A 22,670-nucleotide genomic window follows, 5' to 3' on the forward strand; every position below is an offset into this window, starting at 1 on the left:
CTAGTGGTGTAATGTCAGATTGTGTACTGAGGAGCTGACCATCTAGTGGTGTAATGTCAGACTGTGTACTGAGGAGCTGACCATCTAGTGGTGTAATGGCAGACTGTGTACTGAGGAGCTGACCATCTAGTGGTGTAATGTCAGACTGTGTACTGAGGAGCTGACCATCTAGTGGTGTAATGGCAGACTGTGTACTGAGGAGCTGACCATCTAGTGGTGTAATGTCAGACTCTGTACTGAGGAGATGACCATCTAGTGGTGTAATGTCAGACTGTGTACTGAGGAGCTGACCATCTAGTGGTGTAATGTCAGACTCTGTACTGATGAGATGACCATCTAGTGGTGTAATGTCAGACTGTGTACTGAGGAGCTGACAATCTAGTTGTGCAATGTGACTGTGTACTGTGGAGATGACCATCTAGTGGTGTAATGTCAGACTGTGTACTGAGGAGCTGACAATCTAGTGGTGTAATGTCAGACTGTGTACTGAGGAGCTGACCATCTAGTGGTGTAATGTCAGACTGTGTACTGAGGAGCTGACCATCTAGTGGTGTAATGTCAGACTGTGTACTGAGGAGATGACCATCTAGTGGTGTAATCTCAGACTGTGTACTGAGGAGCTGACCATCTAGTGGTGTAATGTCAGACTCTGTACTTAGGAGCTGACCATCTAGTGGTGTAATATCAGACTGTGTACTGAGGAGATGACCATCTAGTGGTGTAATGTCAGACTGTGTACTGAGGAGCTGACCATCTAGTGGTGTAATGTCAGATTGTTTACTGAGGAGCTGACCATCTAGTGGTGTAATGTCAGACTGTGTACTGAGGAGATGACCATCTAGTGGTGTAATCTCAGACTGTGTACTGAGGAGCTGACCATCTAGTGGTGTAATGTCAGACTCTGTACTGAGGAGATGACCATCTAGTGGTGTAATGTCAGACTGTGTACTGAGGAGCTGACCATCTAGTGGTGTAATGTCAGTCTGTGTACTGAGGAGCTGAGCATCTAGTGGTGTAATGTCAGACTGTGTACTGAGGAGCTGACAATCTAGTGGTGTAATGTCAGACTGTGTACTGAGGAGCTGACCATCTAGTGGTGTAATGTCAGACTGTGTACTGAGGAGCTGACCATCTAGTGGTGTAATGTCAGACTGTGTACTGAGGAGCTGACCATCTAGTGGTGTAATGTCAGACTGTGTACTGAGGAGCTGTCCATCTAGTGGTGTAATGTCAGACTGTGTACTGAGGAGCTGACCATCTAGTGGTGTAATGTCAGACTCTGTACTGAGGAGCTGACCATCTAGTGGTGTAATGTCAGACTCTGTAATGAGGAGCTGACAATCTAGTGGTGTAATGTCAGACTGTGTACTGAGGAGATGACCATCTAGTGGTGTAATGTCAGACTGTGTACTGAGGAGCTGACAATCTAGTTGTGTAATGTCAGACTGTGTACTGAGGAGTTGACCATCTAGTGGTGTAATGTCAGACTGTGTACTGAGGAGCTGACCATCTAGTGGTGTAATGTCAGACTGTGTACTTTGGAGCTGACCATCTAGTGGTGTAATGTCAGACTGTGTACTGGGGAGCTGACCATCTAGTGGTGTAATGGCAGACTGTGTACTGAGGAGCTGACCATCTAGTGGTGTAATGTCAGACTGTGTACTGAGGAGCTGACCATCTAGTGGTGTAATGGCAGACTGTGTACTGAGGAGCTGACCATCTAGTGGTGTAATGTCAGACTCTGTACTGAGGAGATGACCATCTAGTGGTGTAATGTCAGACTGTGTACTGAGGAGCTGACCATCTAGTGGTGTAATGTCAGACTGTGTACTGAGGAGATGACCATCTAGTTGTGTAATGTCAGACTGTGTACTGAGTAGCTGACCATCTAGTGGTGTAATGTCAGACTGTGTACTGAGGAGCTGACAATCTAGTGGTGTAATGTGACTGTGTACTGTGGAGATGACCATCTAGTGGTGTGATGTCAGACTGTGTACTGAGGAGCTGACAATCTAGTGGTGTAATGTCAGACTGTGTACTGTGGAGATGACCATCTAGTGGTGTAGTGTCAGACTGTGTACTGAGGAGATGACCATCTAGTGGTGTAATGTCAGACTGTGTACTGAGGAGATGACCATCTAGTGGTGTAATCTCAGACTGTGTACTGAGGAGCTGACCATCTAGTGGTGTATTGTCAGACTCTGTACTGAGGAGCTGACCATCTAGTGGTGTAATGTCAGACTGTGTACTGAGGAGCTGACCATCTAGTGGTGTAATGTCAGACTGTGTACTGAGGAGCTGACCATCTAGTGGTGTAATGTTAGATTGTTTACTGAGGAGCTGACCATCTAGTGGTGTAATGTCAGACTGTGTACTGAGGAGATGACCATCTAGTGGTGTAATCTCAGACTGTGTACTGAGGAGCTGACCATCTAGTGGTGTAATGTCAGACTCTGTACTGAGGAGCTGACCATCTAGTGGTGTAATGTCAGACTCTGTACTGAGGAGCTGACCATCTAGTGGTGTAATGTCAGACTCTGTACTGAGGAGCTGACCATCTAGTGGTGTAATGTCAGACTGTGTACTGAGGAGATGACCATCTAGTGGTGTAATGTCAGACTGTGTACTGAGGAGCTGACCATCTAGTGGTGTAATGTCAGACTGTGTACTGAGGAGCTGACCATCTAGTGGTGTAATGTCAGACTGTGTACTGAGGAGCTGACAATCTAGTGGCGTAATGTCAGACTGTGTACTGAGGAGCTGACCATCTAGTGGTGTAATGTCAGACTGTGTACTGAGGAGCTGACCATCTAGTGGTGTAATGTCAGACTGTGTACTGAGGAGCTGACCATCTAGTGGTGTAATGTCAGACTGTGTACTGAGGAGCTGACCATCTAGTGGTGTAATGTCAGACTGTGTACTGAGGAGCTGACCATCTAGTGGTGTAATGTCAGACTGTGTACTGAGGAGCTGTCCATCTAGTGGTGTAATGTCAGACTGTATACTGAGGAGCTGACCATCTAGTGGTGTAATGTCAGACTCTGTACTGAGGAGCTGACCATCTAGTGGTGTAATGTCAGACTCTGTAATGAGGAGCTGACAATCTAGTGGTGTAATGTCAGACTGTGTACTGAGGAGATGACCATCTAGTGGTGTAATGTCAGACTCTGTAATGAGGAGCTGACAATCTAGTGGTGTAATGTCAGACTGTGTACTGAGGAGATGACAATCTAGTGGTGTAATATCAGACTGTGTACTGAGGAGCTGACCATCTAGTGGTGTAATGTCAGACTGTGTACTGAGGAGCTTACAATCTAGTGGTGTAATGTCAGACTGTGTACTGAGGAGCTGACCATCTAGTGGTGTAATGTCAGACTGTGTACTGAGGAGCTGACAATCTAGTGGTGTAATGTCAGACTGTGTACTGAGGAGCTGACCATCTAGTGGTGTAATGTCAGACTGTGTACTGAGGAGCTGACAATCTAGTTGTGTAATGTCAGACTGTGTACTGAGGAGTTGACTATCTAGTGGTGTAATGTCAGACTCTGTACTGAGGAGCTGACCATCTAGTGGTGTAATGTCAGACTGTGTATTGAGGAGATGACAATCTAGTGGTGTAATATCAGACTGTGTACTGAGGAGCTGACCATCTAGTGGTGTAATGTCAGACTATGTACTGGGGAGATGACCATCTAGTGGTGTAATATCAGACTGTGTACTGAGGAGCTGACCATCTAGTGGTGTAATGTCAGACTATGTACTGGGGAGATGACCATCTAGTGGCGTAATGTCAGACTGGGTACTGAGGAGCTGACCATCTAGTGGTGTAATGTCAGACTGTGTACTGAGGAGCTGACCATCTAGTGGTGTAATGGCAGACTGTGTACTGAGGAGCTGACCATCTAGTGGTGTAATGTCAGACTGTGTACTGAGGAGCTGACCATCTAGTGGTGTAATGTCAGACTGTGTACTGAGGAGCTGACCATCTAGTGGTGTAATGTCAGACTGTGTACTGAGGAGCTGTCCATCTAGTGGTGTAATGTCAGACTGTATACTGAGGAGCTGACCATCTAGTGGTGTAATGTCAGACTCTGTACTGAGGAGCTGACCATCTAGTGGTGTAATGTCAGACTGTATACTGAGGAGCTGACCATCTAGTGGTGTAATGTCAGACTCTGTACTGAGGAACTGACCATCTAGTGGTGTAATGTCAGACTCTGTAATGAGGAGCTGACAATCTAGTGGTGTAATGTCAGACTGTGTACTGAGGAGATGACCATCTAGTGGTGTAATATCAGACTGTGTACTGAGGAGCTGACCATCTAGTGGTGTAATGTCAGACTGTGTACTGAGGAGCTTACAATCTAGTGGTGTAATGTCAGACTGTGTACTGAGGAGCTGACCATCTAGTGGTGTAATGTCAGACTGTGTACTGAGGAGCTTACAATCTAGTGGTGTATTGTCAGACTGTGTACTGAGGAGCTGACCATCTAGTGGTGTAATGTCAGACTGTGTACTGAGGAGCTGACAATCTAGTGGTGTAGTGTCAGACTGTGTACTGAGGAGCTGACCATCTAGTGGTGTAATGTCAGACTGTGTATTGAGGAGCTGACAATCTAGTTGTGTAATGTCAGACTGTGTACTGAGGAGTTGACTATCTAGTGGTGTAATGTCAGACTGTGTACTGAGGAGCTGACCATCTAGTGGTGTAATGTCAGACTCTGTAATGAGGAGCTGACAATCTAGTGGTGTAATGTCAGACTGTGTACTGAGGAGATGACAATCTAGTGGTGTAATATCAGACTGTGTACTGAGGAGCTGACCATCTAGTGGTGTAATGTCAGACTATGTACTGGGGAGATGACCATCTAGTGGTGTAATATCAGACTGTGTACTGAGGAGCTGACCATCTAGTGGTGTAATGTCAGACTATGTACTGGGGAGATGACCATCTAGTGGTGTAATGTCAGACTGTATACTGAGGAGCTGACCATCTAGTGGTGTAATGTCAGACTGTGTACTGAGGAGATGACCATCTAGTGGTGTAATGTCAGACTGTGTACTGAGGAGCTGACCATCTAGTGGTGTAATGTCAGACTGTGTACTGAGGAGCTGACCATCTAGTGGTGTAATGTCAGACTGTGTACTGAGGAGCTGTCCATCTAGTGGTGTAATGTCAGACTGTGTACTGAGGAGCTGACAATCTAGTGGTGTAATGTCAGACTGTGTACTGAGGAGATGACCATCTAGTGGTGTAATGTCAACACTGTGTACTGAGGAGCTGACAATCTAGTGGTGTAATGTCAGACTGTGTACTGAGGAGCTGACCATCTAGTGGTGTAATGTCAGACTGTGTACTGCGGAGCTGTCCATCTAGTGGTGTAATGTCTGACTGTGTACTGAGGAGCTGACCATCTAGTGGTGTAATGTCAGACTCTGTACTGAGGAGCTGTCCATCTAGTGGTGTAATGTCAGACTGTGTACTGAGGAGATGACCATCTAGTGGTGTAATGTCAGACTCTGTAATGAGGAGCTGACCATGTAGTGGTGTAATGTCAGACTGTGTACTGAGGAGCTGACCATCTAGTGGTGTAATGTCAGACTGGGTACTGAGGAGCTGACCATCTACTGGTGTAATGTCAGACTGTGTACTGAGGAGATGACCATCTAGTGGTGTAATGTCAGACTCTGTAATGAGGAGCTGACAATCTAGTGGTGTAATGTCAGACTGTGTACTGAGGAGATGACCATCTAGTGGTGTAATGTCAGACTGTGTACTGAGGAGCTTACAATCTAGTGGTGTAATGTCAGACTGTGTACTGATGAGCTGACCATCTAGTGGTGTAATGTCAGACTGTGTACTGAGGAGCTGACCATCTAGTGGTGTAATGTCAGACTGTGTACTGAGGAGCTGACCATCTAGTGGTGTAATGTCAGACTGTGTACTGAGGAGCTGACAATCTAGTGGTGTAATGTCAGACTCTGTACTGAGTAGATGACCATCTAGTGGTGTAATGTCAGACTGTGTACTGAGGAGCTGTCCATCTAGTGGTGTAATGTCAGACTGTGTACTGAGGAGCTGTCCATCTAGTGGTGTAATGTCAGACTGTGTACTGAAGAGATGACCATCTAGTGGTGTAATGTCAGACTCTGTAATGAGGAGCTGACAATCTAGTGGTGTAATGTCAGACTGTGTACTGAGGAGATGACCATCTAGTGGTGTAATGTCAGACTGTGTACTGAGGAGCTGACCATCTAGTGGTGTAATGTCAGACTGTGTACTGAGGAGCTGACCATCTAGTGGTGTAATGTCAGATTGTGTACTGAGGAGCTGACCATCTAGTGGTGTAATGGCAGACTGTGTACTTTGGAGCTGACCATCTAGTGCTGTAATGTCAGACTGTGTACTGAGGAGCTGACCATCTAGTGGTGTAATGGCAGACTGTGTACTGAGGAGCTGACCATCTAGTGGTGTAATGTCAGATTGTGTACTGAGGAGCTGACCATCTAGTGGTGTAATGTCAGACTGTGTACTGAGGAGCTGACCATCTAGTGGTGTAATGGCAGACTGTGTACTGAGGAGCTGACCATCTAGTGGTGTAATGGCAGACTGTGTACTGAGGAGCTGACCATCTAGTGGTGTAATGGCAGACTGTGTACTGAGGAGCTGACCATCTAGTGGTGTAATGTCAGACTCTGTACTGAGGAGATGACCATCTAGTGGTGTAATGTCAGACTGTGTACTGAGGAGCTGACCATCTAGTGGTGTAATGTCAGACTGTGTACTGATGAGATGACCATCTAGTGGTGTAATGTCAGACTGTGTACTGAGGAGCTGACAATCTAGTGGTGTAATGTGACTGTGTACTGTGGAGATGACCATCTAGTGGTGTAATGTCAGACTGTGTACTGAGGAGCTGACAATCTAGTGGTGTAATGTCAGACTGTGTACTGAGGAGCTGACCATCTAGTGGTGTAATGTCAGACTGTGTACTGAGGAGCTGACCATCTAGTGGTGTAATGTCAGACTGTGTACTGAGGAGCTGACCATCTAATGGTGTAATGTCAGATTGTTTACTGAGGAGCTGACCATCTAGTGGTGTAATGTCAGTCTGTGTACTGAGGAGCTGAGCATCTAGTGGTGTAATGTCAGACTGTGTACTGAGGAGCTGACCATCTAGTGGTGTAATGTCAGACTGTGTACTGAGGAGCTGACCATCTAGTGGTGTAATGTCAGACGCTGTACTGAGGAGATGACCATCTAGTGGTGTAATGTCAGACTGTGTACTGAGGAGCTGACAATCTAGTGGTGTAATGTGACTGTGTACTGTGGAGATGACCATCTAGTGGTGTAATGTCAGACTGTGTACTGAGGAGCTGACAATCTAGTGGTGTAATGTCAGACTGTGTACTGTGGAGATGACCATCTAGTGGTGTAATGTCAGTCTGTGTACTGAGGAGCTGACCATCTAGTGGTGTAATGGCAGACTGTGTACTGAGGAGCTGACCATCTAGTGGTGTAATGTCAGACTGTGTACTGAGGAGATGACCATCTAGTGGTGTAATGTCAGACTGTGTACTGAGGAGATGACCATCTAGTGGTGTAATGTCAGACTGTGTACTGAGGAGCTGACCATCTAGTGGTGTAATGGCAGACTGTGTACTGAGGAGCTGACCATCTAGTGGTGTAATGTCAGACTGTGTACTGAGGAGCTGACCATCTAGTGGTGTAATGGCAGACTGTGTACTGAGGAGCTGACCATCTAGTGGTGTAATGTCAGACTTTGTACTGAGGAGCTGACCATCTAGTGGTGTAATGTCAGACTGTGTACTGAGGAGCTCACCATCTAGTGGTGTAATGTCAGACTGTGTACTGAGGAGCTGACCATCTAGTGGTGTAATGGCAGATTGTTTACTGAGGAGCTGACCATCTAGTGGTGTAATGGCAGATTGTTTACTGAGGAGCTGACCATCTAGTGGTGTAATGTCAGACTGTGTACTGAGGAGATGACCATCTAGTGGTGTAAAGTCAGACTGTGTACTGAGGAGCTGACCATCTAGTGGTGTAATGTCAGACTGTGTACTGAGGAGCTGACCATCTAGTGGTGCAATGTCAGACTGTGTACTGAGGAGCTGACCATCTAGTGGTGTAATGTCAGACTGTGTACTGAGGAGCTGACCATCTAGTGGTGTAATGGCAGACAGTGTACTGAGGAGCTGACCATCTAGTGGTGTAATGTCAGACTGTGTACTGAGGAGCTGACCATCTAGTGGTGTAATGTCAGACTGTGTACTGAGGAGCTGACCATCTAGTGGTGTAATGTCAGACTCTGTAATGAGGAGCTGACAATCCAGTGGTGTAATGTCAGACTGTGTACTGAGGAGATGACAATCTAGTGGTGTAATATCAGACTGTGTACTGAGGAGCTGACCATCTAGTGGTGTAATGTCAGACTGTGTACTGAGGAGATGACCATCTAGTGGTGTAATGTCAGACTCTGTAATGAGGAGCTGACAATCTAGTGGTGTAATGTCAGACTGTGTACTGAGGAGATGACCATCTAGTGGTGTAATGTCAGACTGTGTACTGAGGAGCTGACCATCTAGTGGTGTAATGTCAGACTGTGTACTGAGGAGCTGACCATCTAGTGGTGTAATGTCAGACTGTGTACTGAGGAGCTGACCATCTAGTGGTGTAATGTCAGACTGTGTACTGAGGAGCTGACCATCTAGTGGTGTAATGGCAGACTGTGTACTGAGGAGCTGACCATCTAGTGGTGTAATGGCAGACTGTGTACTTTGGAGCTGACCATCTAGTGGTGTAATGTCAGACTGTGTACTGAGGAGGTGACCATCTAGTGGTGTAATGGCAGACTGTGTACTGAGGAGCTGACCATCTAGTGGTGTAATGTCAGATTGTGTACTGAGGAGCTGACCATCTAGTGGTGTAATGTCAGACTGTGTACTGAGGAGCTGACCATCTAGTGGTGTAATGTCAGACTGTGTACTGAGGAGCTGACCATCTAGTGGTGTAATGTCAGACTGTGTACTGAGGAGCTGACCATCTAGTGGTGTAATGGCAGACTGTGTACTGAGGAGCTGACCATCTAGTGGTGTAATGTCAGACTCTGTACTGAGGAGATGACCATCTAGTGGTGTAATGTCAGACTGTGTACTGAGGAGCTGACCATCTAGTGGTGTAATGTCAGACTCTGTACTGATGAGATGACCATCTAGTGGTGTAATGTCAGACTGTGTACTGAGGAGCTGACAATCTAGTTGTGCAATGTGACTGTGTACTGTGGAGATGACCATCTAGTGGTGTAATGTCAGACTGTGTACTGAGGAGCTGACAATCTAGTGGTGTAATGTCAGACTGTGTACTGAGGAGCTGACCATCTAGTGGTGTAATGTCAGACTGTGTACTGAGGAGCTGACCATCTAGTGGTGTAATGTCAGACTGTGTACTGAGGAGATGACCATCTAGTGGTGTAATCTCAGACTGTGTACTGAGGAGCTGATCATCTAGTGGTGTAATGTCAGACTCTGTACTTAGGAGCTGACCATCTAGTGGTGTAATATCAGACTGTGTACTGAGGAGATGACCATCTAGTGGTGTAATGTCAGACTGTGTACTGAGGAGCTGACCATCTAGTGGTGTAATGTCAGATTGTTTACTGAGGAGCTGACCATCTAGTGGTGTAATGTCAGACTGTGTACTGAGGAGATGACCATCTAGTGGTGTAATCTCAGACTGTGTACTGAGGAGCTGACCATCTAGTGGTGTAATGTCAGACTCTGTACTGAGGAGATGACCATCTAGTGGTGTAATGTCAGACTGTGTACTGAGGAGCTGACCATCTAGTGGTGTAATGTCAGTCTGTGTACTGAGGAGCTGAGCATCTAGTGGTGTAATGTCAGACTGTGTACTGAGGAGCTGACAATCTAGTGGTGTAATGTCAGACTGTGTACTGAGGAGCTGACCATCTAGTGGTGTAATGTCAGACTGTGTACTGAGGAGCTGACCATCTAGTGGTGTAATGTCAGACTGTGTACTGAGGAGCTGACCATCTAGTGGTGTAATGTCAGACTGTGTACTGAGGAGCTGTCCATCTAGTGGTGTAATGTCAGACTGTGTACTGAGGAGCTGACCATCTAGTGGTGTAATGTCAGACTCTGTACTGAGGAGCTGACCATCTAGTGGTGTAATGTCAGACTCTGTAATGAGGAGCTGACAATCTAGTGGTGTAATGTCAGACTGTGTACTGAGGAGATGACCATCTAGTGGTGTAATGTCAGACTGTGTACTGAGGAGCTGACAATCTAGTTGTGTAATGTCAGACTGTGTACTGAGGAGTTGACCATCTAGTGGTGTAATGTCAGACTGTGTACTGAGGAGCTGACCATCTAGTGGTGTAATGTCAGACTGTGTACTTTGGAGCTGACCATCTAGTGGTGTAATGTCAGACTGTGTACTGGGGAGCTGACCATCTAGTGGTGTAATGTCAGACTGTGTACTGAGGAGCTGACCATCTAGTGGTGTAATGGCAGACTGTGTACTGAGGAGCTGACCATCTAGTGGTGTAATGTCAGACTCTGTACTGAGGAGATGACCATCTAGTAGTGTAATGTCAGACTGTGTACTGAGGAGCTGACCATCTAGTGGTGTAATGTCAGACTGTGTACTGAGGAGATGACCATCTAGTTGTGTAATGTCAGACTGTGTACTGAGTAGCTGACCATCTAGTGGTGTAATGTCAGACTGTGTACTGAGGAGCTGACAATCTAGTGGTGTAATGTGACTGTGTACTGTGGAGATGACCATCTAGTGGTGTAATGTCAGACTGTGTACTGAGGAGCTGACAATCTAGTGGTGTAATGTCAGACTGTGTACTGTGGAGATGACCATCTAGTGGTGTAGTGTCAGACTGTGTACTGAGGAGATGACCATCTAGTGGTGTAATGTCAGACTGTGTACTGAGGAGATGACCATCTAGTGGTGTAATCTCAGACTGTGTACTGAGGAGCTGACCATCTAGTGGTGTATTGTCAGACTCTGTACTGAGGAGCTGACCATCTAGTGGTGTAATGTCAGACTGTGTACTGAGGAGCTGACCATCTAGTGGTGTAATGTCAGACTGTGTACTGAGGAGCTGACCATCTAGTGGTGTAATGTTAGATTGTTTACTGAGGAGCTGACCATCTAGTGGTGTAATGTCAGACTGTGTACTGAGGAGATGACCATCTAGTGGTGTAATCTCAGACTGTGTACTGAGGAGCTGACCATCTAGTGGTGTAATGTCAGACTCTGTACTGAGGAGCTGACCATCTAGTGGTGTAATGTCAGACTCTGTACTGAGGAGCTGACCATCTAGTGGTGTAATGTCAGACTCTGTACTGAGGAGCTGACCATCTAGTGGTGTAATGTCAGACTGTGTACTGAGGAGACGACCATCTAGTGGTGTAATGTCAGACTGTGTACTGAGGAGCTGACCATCTAGTGGTGTAATGTCAGACTGTGTACTGAGGAGCTGACCATCTAGTGGTGTAATGTCAGACTGTGTACTGAGGAGCTGACAATCTAGTGGCGTAATGTCAGACTGTGTACTGAGGAGCTGACCATCTAGTGGTGTAATGTCAGACTGTGTACTGAGGAGCTGACCATCTAGTGGTGTAATGGCAGACTGTGTACTGAGGAGCTGACCATCTAGTGGTGTAATGTCAGACTGTGTACTGAGGAGCTGACCATCTAGTGGTGTAATGTCAGACTGTGTACTGAGGAGCTGACCATCTAGTGGTGTAATGTCAGACTGTGTACTGAGGAGCTGTCCATCTAGTGGTGTAATGTCAGACTGTATACTGAGGAGCTGACCATCTAGTGGTGTAATGTCAGACTCTGTACTGAGGAGCTGACCATCTAGTGGTGTAATGTCAGACTCTGTAATGAGGAGCTGACAATCTAGTGGTGTAATGTCAGACTGTGTACTGAGGAGATGACCATCTAGTGGTGTAATGTCAGACTCTGTAATGAGGAGCTGACAATCTAGTGGTGTAATGTCAGACTGTGTACTGAGGAGATGACAATCTAGTGGTGTAATATCAGACTGTGTACTGAGGAGCTGACCATCTAGTGGTGTAATGTCAGACTGTGTACTGAGGAGCTTACAATCTAGTGGTGTAATGTCAGACTGTGTACTGAGGAGCTGACCATCTAGTGGTGTAATGTCAGACTGTGTACTGAGGAGCTGACAATCTAGTGGTGTAATGTCAGACTGTGTACTGAGGAGCTGACCATCTAGTGGTGTAATGTCAGACTGTGTACTGAGGAGCTGACAATCTAGTTGTGTAATGTCAGACTGTGTACTGAGGAGTTGACTATCTAGTGGTGTAATGTCAGACTGTGTACTGAGGAGCTGACCATCTAGTGGTGTAATGTCAGACTCTGTAATGAGGAGCTGACAATCTAGTGGTGTAATGTCAGACTGTGTACTGAGGAGATGACAATCTAGTGGTGTAATATCAGACTGTGTACTGAGGAGCTGACCATCTAGTGGTGTAATGTCAGACTATGTACTGGGGAGATGACCATCTAGTGGTGTAATATCAGACTGTGTACTGAGGAGCTGACCATCTAGTGGTGTAATGTCAGACTATGTACTGGGGAGATGACCATCTAGTGGCGTAATGTCAGACTGTGTACTGAGGAGCTGACCATCTAGTGGTGTAATGTCAGACTGTGTACTGAGGAGCTGACCATCTAGTGGTGTAATGGCAGACTGTGTACTGAGGAGCTGACCATCTAGTGGTGTAATGTCAGACTGTGTACTGAGGAGCTGACCATCTAGTGGTGTAATGTCAGACTGTGTACTGAGGAGCTGACCATCTAGTGGTGTAATGTCAGACTGTGTACTGAGGAGCTGTCCATCTAGTGGTGTAATGTCAGACTGTATACTGAGGAGCTGACCATCTAGTGGTGTAATGTCAGACTCTGTACTGAGGAGCTGACCATCTAGTGGTGTAATGTCAGACTGTATACTGAGGAGCTGACCATCTAGTGGTGTAATGTCAGACTCTGTACTGAGGAACTGACCATCTAGTGGTGTAATGTCAGACTCTGTAATGAGGAGCTGACAATCTAGTGGTGTAATGTCAGACTGTGTACTGAGGAGATGACCATCTAGTGGTGTAATATCAGACTGTGTACTGAGGAGCTGACCATCTAGTGGTGTAATGTCAGACTGTGTACTGAGGAGCTTACAATCTAGTGGTGTAATGTCAGACTGTGTACTGAGGAGCTGACCATCTAGTGGTGTAATGTCAGACTGTGTACTGAGGAGCTTACAATCTAGTGGTGTAATGTCAGACTGTGTACTGAGGAGCTGACCATCTAGTGGTGTAATGTCAGACTGTGTACTGAGGAGCTTACAATCTAGTGGTGTAATGTCAGACTGTGTACTGAGGAGCTGACCATCTAGTGGTGTAATATCAGACTGTGTATTGAGGAGCTGACAATCTAGTTGTGTAATGTCAGACTGTGTACTGAGGAGTTGACTATCTAGTGGTGTAATGTCAGACTGTGTACTGAGGAGCTGACCATCTAGTGGTGTAATGTCAGACTCTGTAATGAGGAGCTGACAATCTAGTGGTGTAATGTCAGACTGTGTACTGAGGAGATGACAATCTAGTGGTGTAATATCAGACTGTGTACTGAGGAGCTGACCATCTAGTGGTGTAATGTCAGACTATGTACTGGGGAGATGACCATCTAGTGGTGTAATATCAGACTGTGTACTGAGGAGCTGACCATCTAGTGGTGTAATGTCAGACTATGTACTGGGGAGATGACCATCTAGTGGTGTAATGTCAGACTGTATACTGAGGAGCTGACCATCTAGTGGTGTAATGTCAGACTCTGTAATGAGGAGCTGACAATCTAGTGGTGTAATGTCAGACTGTGTACTGAGGAGATGAACATCTAGTGGTGTAATGTCAGACTGTGTACTGAGGAGCTGACCATCTAGTGGTGTAATGTCAGACTGTGTACTGAGGAGCTGACCATCTAGTGGTGTAATGTCAGACTGTGTACTGAGGAGCTGTCCATCTAGTGGTGTAATGTCAGACTGTGTACTGAGGAGCTGACAATCTAGTGGTGTAATGTCAGACTGTGTACTGAGGAGATGACCATCTAGTGGTGTAATGTCAGACTGTGTACTGAGGAGCTGACAATCTAGTGGTGTAATGTCAGACTGTGTACTGAGGAGCTGACCATCTAGTGGTGTAATGTCAGACTGTGTACTGCGGAGCTGTCCATCTAGTGGTGTAATGTCTGACTGTGTACTGAGGAGCTGACCATCTAGTGGTGTAATGTCAGACTCTGTACTGAGGAGCTGTCCATCTAGTGGTGTAATGTCAGACTGTGTACTGAGGAGATGACCATCTAGTGGTGTAATGTCAGACTCTGTAATGAGGAGCTGACCATGTAGTGGTGTAATGTCAGACTGTGTACTGAGGAGCTGACAATCTAGTGGTGTAATGTCAGACTGGGTACTGAGGAGCTGACCATCTACTGGTGTAATGTCAGACTGTGTACTGAGGAGATGACCATCTAGTGGTGTAATGTCAGACTCTGTAATGAGGAGCTGACAATCTAGTGGTGTAATGTCAGACTGTGTACTGAGGAGATGACCATCTAGTGGTGTAATGTCAGACTGTGTACTGAGGAGCTTACAATCTAGTGGTGTAATGTCAGACTGTGTACTGATGAGCTGACCATCTAGTGGTGTAATGTCAGACTGTGTACTGAGGAGCTGACCATCTAGTGGTGTAATGTCAGACTGTGTACTGAGGAGCTGACCATCTAGTGGTGTAATGTCAGACTGTGTACTGAGGAGCTGACAATCTAGTGGTGTAATGTCAGACTCTGTACTGAGTAGATGACCATCTAGTGGTGTAATGTCAGACTGTGTACTGAGGAGCTGTCCATCTAGTGGTGTAATGTCAGACTGTGTACTGAGGAGCTGTCCATCTAGTGGTGTAATGTCAGACTGTGTACTGAGGAGATGACCATCTAGTGGTGTAATGTCAGACTCTGTAATGAGGAGCTGACAATCTAGTGGTGTAATGTCAGACTGTGTACTGAGGAGATGACCATCTAGTGGTGTAATGTCAGACTCTGTAATGAGGAGCTGACAATCTAGTTGTGTAATGTCAGACTGTGTACTGAGGAGATGACAATCTAGTGGTGTATTATCAGTCTGTGTACTGAGGAGCTGACCATCTACTGGTGTAATGTCAGACTGTGTACTGAGGAGCTGACAATCTAGTGGTGTAATGTCAAACTGTGTACTGAGGAGCTGACCATCTAGTGGTGTAATGTCAGACTGTGTACTGAGGAGCTGACAATCTAGTTGTGTAATGTCAGACTGTGTACTGAGGAGTTGACTATCTAGTGGTGTAATGTCAGACTGTGTACTGAGGAGCTGACCATCTAGTGGTGTAGTGTCAGACTCTGTAATGAGGAGCTGACAATCTAGTGGTGTAATGTCAGACTGTGTACTGAGGAGATGACAATCTAGTGGTGTAATATCAGACTGTGTACTGAGGAGCCGACCATCTAGTGGTGTAATGTCAGACTATGTACTGGGGAGATGACCATCTAGTGGTGTAATGTCAGACTGTATACTGAGGAGTTGACTATCTAGTGGTGTAATGTCAGACTGTGTACTGAGGAGCTGACCATCTAGTGGTGTAGTGTCAGACTCTGTAATGAGGAGCTGACCATCTAGTGGTGCAATGTCAGACTGTGTACTGAGGAGCTGACCATCTAGTGGTGTAATGTCAGACTGTGTACTGAGGAGCTGACCATCTAGTGGTGTAATGGCAGACAGTGTACTGAGGAGCTGACCATCTAGTGGTGTAATGTCAGACTGTGTACTGAGGAGCTGACCATCTAGTGGTGTAATGTCAGACTGTGTACTGAGGAGCTGACCATCTAGTGGTGTAATGTCAGACTGTGTACTGAGGAGCTGTCCATCTAGTGGTGTAATGTCAGACTGTGTACTGAGGAGCTGACAATCTAGTGGTGTAATGTCAGACTGTGTACTGAGGAGATGACCATCTAGTGGTGTAATGTCAGACTGTGTACTGAGGAGCTGACCATCTAGTGGTGTAATGTCAGACTGTGTACTGAGGAGCTGACCATCTAGTGGTGTAATGTCAGACTGTGTACTGCGGAGCTGTCCATCTAGTGGTGTAATGTCTGACTGTGTACTGAGGAGCTGACCATCTAGTGGTGTAATGTCAGACTCTGTACTGAGGAGCTGACCATCTAGTGGTGTAATGTCAGACTGTGTACTGAGGAGATGACCATCTAGTGGTGTAATGTCAGACTGTGTACTGAGGAGCTGACCATCTAGTGGTGTAATGTCAGACTGTGTACTGAGGAGCTGACCATCTAGTGGTGTAATGTCAGACTGTGTACTGAGGAGCTGACCATCTAGTGGTGTAATGTCAGACTGTGTACTGAGGAGCTGACCATCTAGTGGTGTAATGTCAGACTGTGTACTGCGGAGCTGTCCATCTAGTGGTGTAATGTCTGACTGTGTACTGAGGAGCTGACCATCTAGTGGTGTAATGTCAGACTCTGTACTGAGGAGCTGACCATCTAGTGGTGTAATGTCAGACTGTGTACTGAGGAGATGACCATCTAGTGGTGTAATGTCAGACTGTGTACTGAGGAGCTGACAATCTAGTGGTGTAATGTCAGACTGTGTACTGAGGAGATGACCATCTAGTGGTGTAATGTCAGACTGGGTACTGAGGAGCTGACCATCTAGTGGTGTAATGTCAGACTGTGTACTGAGGAGCTGACAATCTAGTGGTGTAATGTCAGACTCTGTACTGAGTAGATGACCATCTAGTGGTGTAATGTCAGACTCTGTACTGAGGAGCTGACCATCTAGTGGTATAATGTCAGACTGTGTACAGAGGAGTTGACCATCTAGTGGTGTAATGTCAGACTGTGTACTGAGGAGCTGACAATCTAGTGGTGTAATGTCAGACTGTGTACTGAGGAGCTGACCATCTAGTGGTGTAATGTCAGACTATGTACTGAGGAGATGACCATCTAGTGGTGTAATGTCAGACTCTGTAATGAGGAGCTGACCATCTAGTGGTGTAATGTCAGACTGTGTACTGAGCAGATGACCATCTAGTGGTGTAATGTCAGACTGTGTACTGATGAGCTGACAATCTAGTGGTGTAATGTCAGACTCTGTACTGAGGAGCTGACCATCTAGTGGTGTAATGTCAGACTATGTACTGAGGAGCTGACAATCTAGTGGTGTAATGTCAGACTGTGTACTGAGGAGCTGACCATCTAGTGGTGTAATGTCAGACTGTGTACTGAGGAGCTGACCATCTAGTGGTGTAATGTCAGACTGTGTACTGAGCAGCTGTCCATCTAGTGGTGTAATGTCAGACTGTGTACTGAGGAGATGACCATCTAGTGGTGTAATGTCAGACTCTGTAATGAGGAGCTGACAATCTAGTGGTGTAATGTCAGACTGTGTACTGAGGAGATGACCATCTAGTGGTGTAATGTCAGACTCTGTAATGAGGAGCTGACAATCTAGTGGTGTAATGTCAGACTGTGTACTGAGGAGATGACAATCTAGTGGTGTATTATCAGTCTGTGTACTGAGGAGCTGACCATCTAGTGGTGTAATGTCAGACTGTGTACTGAGGAGCTTACAATCTAGTGGTGTAATGTCAGACTGTGTACTGAGGAGCTGACCATCTAGTGGTGTAATGTCAGACTGTGTACTGAGGAGATGACAATCTAGTGGTGTAATGTCAGACTGTGTACTGAGGAGATGACCATCTAGTGGTGTAATATCAGACTGTGTACTGAGGAGCTGACCATCTAGTGGTGTAATGTCAGACTGTGTACTGAGGAGCTTACAATCTAGTGGTGTAATGTCAGACTGTGTACTGAGGAGCTGACCATCTAGTGGTGTAATGTCAGACTGTGTACTGAGGAGCTGACCATCTAGTGGTGTAATGTCAGACTCTGTACTGAGTAGATGACCATCTAGTGGTGTAATGTCAGACTCTGTACTGAGGAGCTGACCATCTAGTGGTATAATGTCAGACTGTGTACAGAGGAGTTGACCATCTAGTGGTGTAATGTCAGACTGTGTACTGAGGAGCTGACAATCTAGTGGTGTAATGTCAGACTGTGTACTGAGGAGCTGACCATCTAGTGGTGTAATGTCAGACTGTGTACTGAGGAGCTGACAATCTAGTGGTGTAATGTCAGACTGTGTACTGAGGAGTTGACCATCTAGTGGTGTACTGTCAGACTGTGTACTGAGGAGCTGACCATCTAGTGGTGTAATGTCAGACTGTGTACTGAGGAGCTGACCATCTAGTGGTGTAATGTCAGACTGTATACTGAGGAGCTGACCATCTAGTGGTGTAATGTCAGACTGTGTACTGAGGAGCTGACCATCTAGTGGTGTAATGTCAGACTGTGTACTGAGGAGCTGACCATCTACTGGTGTAATGTCAGACTGTGTACTGAGGAGCTGACCATCTAGTGGTGTAATGTCAGACTGTGTACTGAGGAGCTGACCATCTAGTGGTTGAATGTCAGATTGTTTACTGAGGAGATGACCATCTAGTGGTGTAATGTCAGTCTCTGTACTGAGGAGATGACCATCTAGTGGTGTAATGTCAGACTGTGTACTGAGGAGCTGACCATCTAGTGGTGTAATGTCAGACTGTGTACTGAGGAGCTGACCATCTAGTAGTGTAATGTCAGACTGTGTACTGAGGAGCTGACCATCTAGTGGTGTAATGTCAGACTGTGTACTGAGGAGATGACCTTCTAGTGGTGTAATGTCAGACTGTGTACTGAGGAGCTGACCATCTAGTGGTGTAATGTCAGACTGTGTACTGAGGAGCTGACCATCTAGTGGTGTAATGTCAGACTGTGTACTGAGGAGCTGACCATCTAGTGGTGTAATGTCAGACTGTGTACTGAGGAGCTGACCTTCTAGTGGTGTAATGTCAGACTGTGTACTGAGGAGCTGACCATCTAGTGGTGTAATGTCAGACTGTGTACTGAGGAGCTGACCATCTAGTGGTGTAATGTCAGACTGTGTACTGAGGAGCTGACCATCTAGTGGTGTAATGTCAGACTGTGTACTGAGTAGCTGACCATCTAGTGGTGTAATGTCAGACTGTGTACTGAGTAGCTGACCATCAAGTGGTGTAATGTCAGACTGTGTTTTGAGGAGCTGACCATCTAGTGGTGTAATGTCAGACTGTGTACTGAGGAGCTGACCATCTAGTGGTGTAATGTCAGACTGTGTACTGAGGAGCTGACCATCTAGTGGTGTAATGTCAGACTGTGTACTGCGGAGCTGTCCATCTAGTGGTGTAATGTCTGACTGTGTACTGAGGAGCTGACCATCTAGTGGTGTAATGTCAGACTCTGTACTGAGGAGCTGACCATCTAGTGGTGTAATGTCAGACTGTGTACTGAGGAGATGACCATCTAGTGGTGTAATGTCAGACTGTGTACTGAGGAGCTGACCATCTAGTGGTGTAATGTCAGACTGTGTACTGAGGAGCTGACCATCTAGTGGTGTAATGTCAGACTGTGTACTGAGGAGCTGACCATCTAGTGGTGTAATGTCAGACTGTGTACTGAGGAGCTGACCATCTAGTGGTGTAATGTCAGACTGTGTACTGCGGAGCTGTCCATCTAGTGGTGTAATGTCTGACTGTGTACTGAGGAGCTGACCATCTAGTGGTGTAATGTCAGACTCTGTACTGAGGAGCTGACCATCTAGTGGTGTAATGTCAGACTGTGTACTGAGGAGATGACCATCTAGTGGTGTAATGTCAGACTGTGTACTGTGGAGCTGACAATCTAGTGGTGTAATGTCAGACTGTGTACTGAGGAGATGACCATCTAGTGGTGTAATGTCAGACTGGGTACTGAGGAGCTGACCATCTAGTGGTGTAATGTCAGACTGTGTACTGAGGAGCTGACAATCTAGTGGTGTAATGTCAGACTCTGTACTGAGTAGATGACCATCTAGTGGTGTAATGTCAGACTCTGTACTGAGGAGCTGACCATCTAGTGGTATAATGTCAGACTGTGTACAGAGGAGTTGACCATCTAGTGGTGTAATGTCAGACTGTGTACTGAGGAGCTGACAATCTAGTGGTGTAATGTCAGACTGTGTACTGAGGAGCTGACCATCTAGTGGTGTAATGTCAGACTATGTACTGAGGAGATGACCATCTAGTGGTGTAATGTCAGACTCTGTAATGAGGAGCTGACCATCTAGTGGTGTAATGTCAGACTGTGTACTGAGCAGATGACCATCTAGTGGTGTAATGTCAGACTGTGTACTGATGAGCTGACAATCTAGTGGTGTAATGTCAGACTCTGTACTGAGGAGCTGACCATCTAGTGGTGTAATGTCAGACTATGTACTGAGGAGCTGACAATCTAGTGGTGTAATGTCAGACTGTGTACTGAGGAGCTGACCATCTAGTGGTGTAATGTCAGACTGTGTACTGAGGAGCTGACCATCTAGTGGTGTAATGTCAGACTGTGTACTGAGCAGCTGTCCATCTAGTGGTGTAATGTCAGACTGTGTACTGAGGAGATGACCATCTAGTGGTGTAATGTCAGACTCTGTAATGAGGAGCTGACAATCTAGTGGTGTAATGTCAGACTGTGTACTGAGGAGATGACCATCTAGTGGTGTAATGTCAGACTCTGTAATGAGGAGCTGACAATCTAGTGGTGTAATGTCAGACTGTGTACTGAGGAGATGACAATCTAGTGGTGTATTATCAGTCTGTGTACTGAGGAGCTGACCATCTAGTGGTGTAATGTCAGACTGTGTACTGAGGAGCTTACAATCTAGTGGTGTAATGTCAGACTGTGTACTGAGGAGCTGACCATCTAGTGGTGTAATGTCAGACTGTGTACTGAGGAGATGACAATCTAGTGGTGTAATGTCAGACTGTGTACTGAGGAGATGACCATCTAGTGGTGTAATATCAGACTGTGTACTGAGGAGCTGACCATCTAGTGGTGTAATGTCAGACTGTGTACTGAGGAGCTTACAATCTAGTGGTGTAATGTCAGACTGTGTACTGAGGAGCTGACCATCTAGTGGTGTAATGTCAGACTGTGTACTGAGGAGCTGACCATCTAGTGGTGTAATGTCAGACTCTGTACTGAGTAGATGACCATCTAGTGGTGTAATGTCAGACTCTGTACTGAGGAGCTGACCATCTAGTGGTATAATGTCAGACTGTGTACAGAGGAGTTGACCATCTAGTGGTGTAATGTCAGACTGTGTACTGAGGAGCTGACAATCTAGTGGTGTAATGTCAGACTGTGTACTGAGGAGCTGACCATCTAGTGGTGTAATGTCAGACTGTGTACTGAGGAGCTGACAATCTAGTGGTGTAATGTCAGACTGTGTACTGAGGAGTTGACCATCTAGTGGTGTACTGTCAGACTGTGTACTGAGGAGCTGACCATCTAGTGGTGTAATGTCAGACTGTGTACTGAGGAGCTGACCATCTAGTGGTGTAATGTCAGACTGTATACTGAGGAGCTGACCATCTAGTGGTGTAATGTCAGACTGTGTACTGAGGAGCTGACCATCTAGTGGTGTAATGTCAGACTGTGTACTGAGGAGCTGACCATCTACTGGTGTAATGTCAGACTGTGTACTGAGGAGCTGACCATCTAGTGGTGTAATGTCAGACTGTGTACTGAGGAGCTGACCATCTAGTGGTTGAATGTCAGATTGTTTACTGAGGAGATGACCATCTAGTGGTGTAATGTCAGTCTCTGTACTGAGGAGATGACCATCTAGTGGTGTAATGTCAGACTGTGTACTGAGGAGCTGACCATCTAGTGGTGTAATGTCAGACTGTGTACTGAGGAGCTGACCATCTAGTAGTGTAATGTCAGACTGTGTACTGAGGAGCTGACCATCTAGTGGTGTAATGTCAGACTGTGTACTGAGGAGATGACCTTCTAGTGGTGTAATGTCAGACTGTGTACTGAGGAGCTGACCATCTAGTGGTGTAATGTCAGACTGTGTACTGAGGAGCTGACCATCTAGTGGTGTAATGTCAGACTGTGTACTGAGGAGCTGACCATCTAGTGGTGTAATGTCAGACTGTGTACTGAGGAGCTGACCTTCTAGTGGTGTAATGTCAGACTGTGTACTGAGGAGCTGACCATCTAGTGGTGTAATGTCAGACTGTGTACTGAGGAGCTGACCATCTAGTGGTGTAATGTCAGACTGTGTACTGAGGAGCTGACCATCTAGTGGTGTAATGTCAGACTGTGTACTGAGTAGCTGACCATCTAGTGGTGTAATGTCAGACTGTGTACTGAGTAGCTGACCATCTAGTGGTGTAATGTCAGACTGTGTTTTGAGGAGCTGACCATCTAGTGGTGTAATGTCAGACTGTGTACTGAGGAGCTGACCATCTAGTGGTGTAATGTCAGACTGTGTACTGAGGAGCTGACCATCTAATGGTGTAATGTCAGACTCTGTACTGAGGAGCTGACCATCTAGTGGTGTAATGTCAGACTGTGTAAATTAGGGAGTATAATG

The 22,670-nt window shown here is 46.1% G+C and overlaps 1 protein-coding gene across 2 annotated transcripts in view; it reads left to right on the top strand.

Annotated features, from left to right (window-relative positions):
* LOC148454384 (SMAD family member 6-like) overlaps positions 1–22,670 on the top strand; it is a 68,217-nt gene that overhangs the window by 41,395 nt on the left and 4,152 nt on the right. The gene's annotated exons all lie outside the window — the stretch shown is intronic.

Source organism: Taudactylus pleione, unplaced genomic scaffold, assembly GCF_031769625.1.
Source record: "Taudactylus pleione unplaced genomic scaffold, aTauple2 ptg000997l, whole genome shotgun sequence".
Lineage (NCBI taxonomy): Eukaryota > Metazoa > Chordata > Amphibia > Anura > Myobatrachidae > Taudactylus > Taudactylus pleione.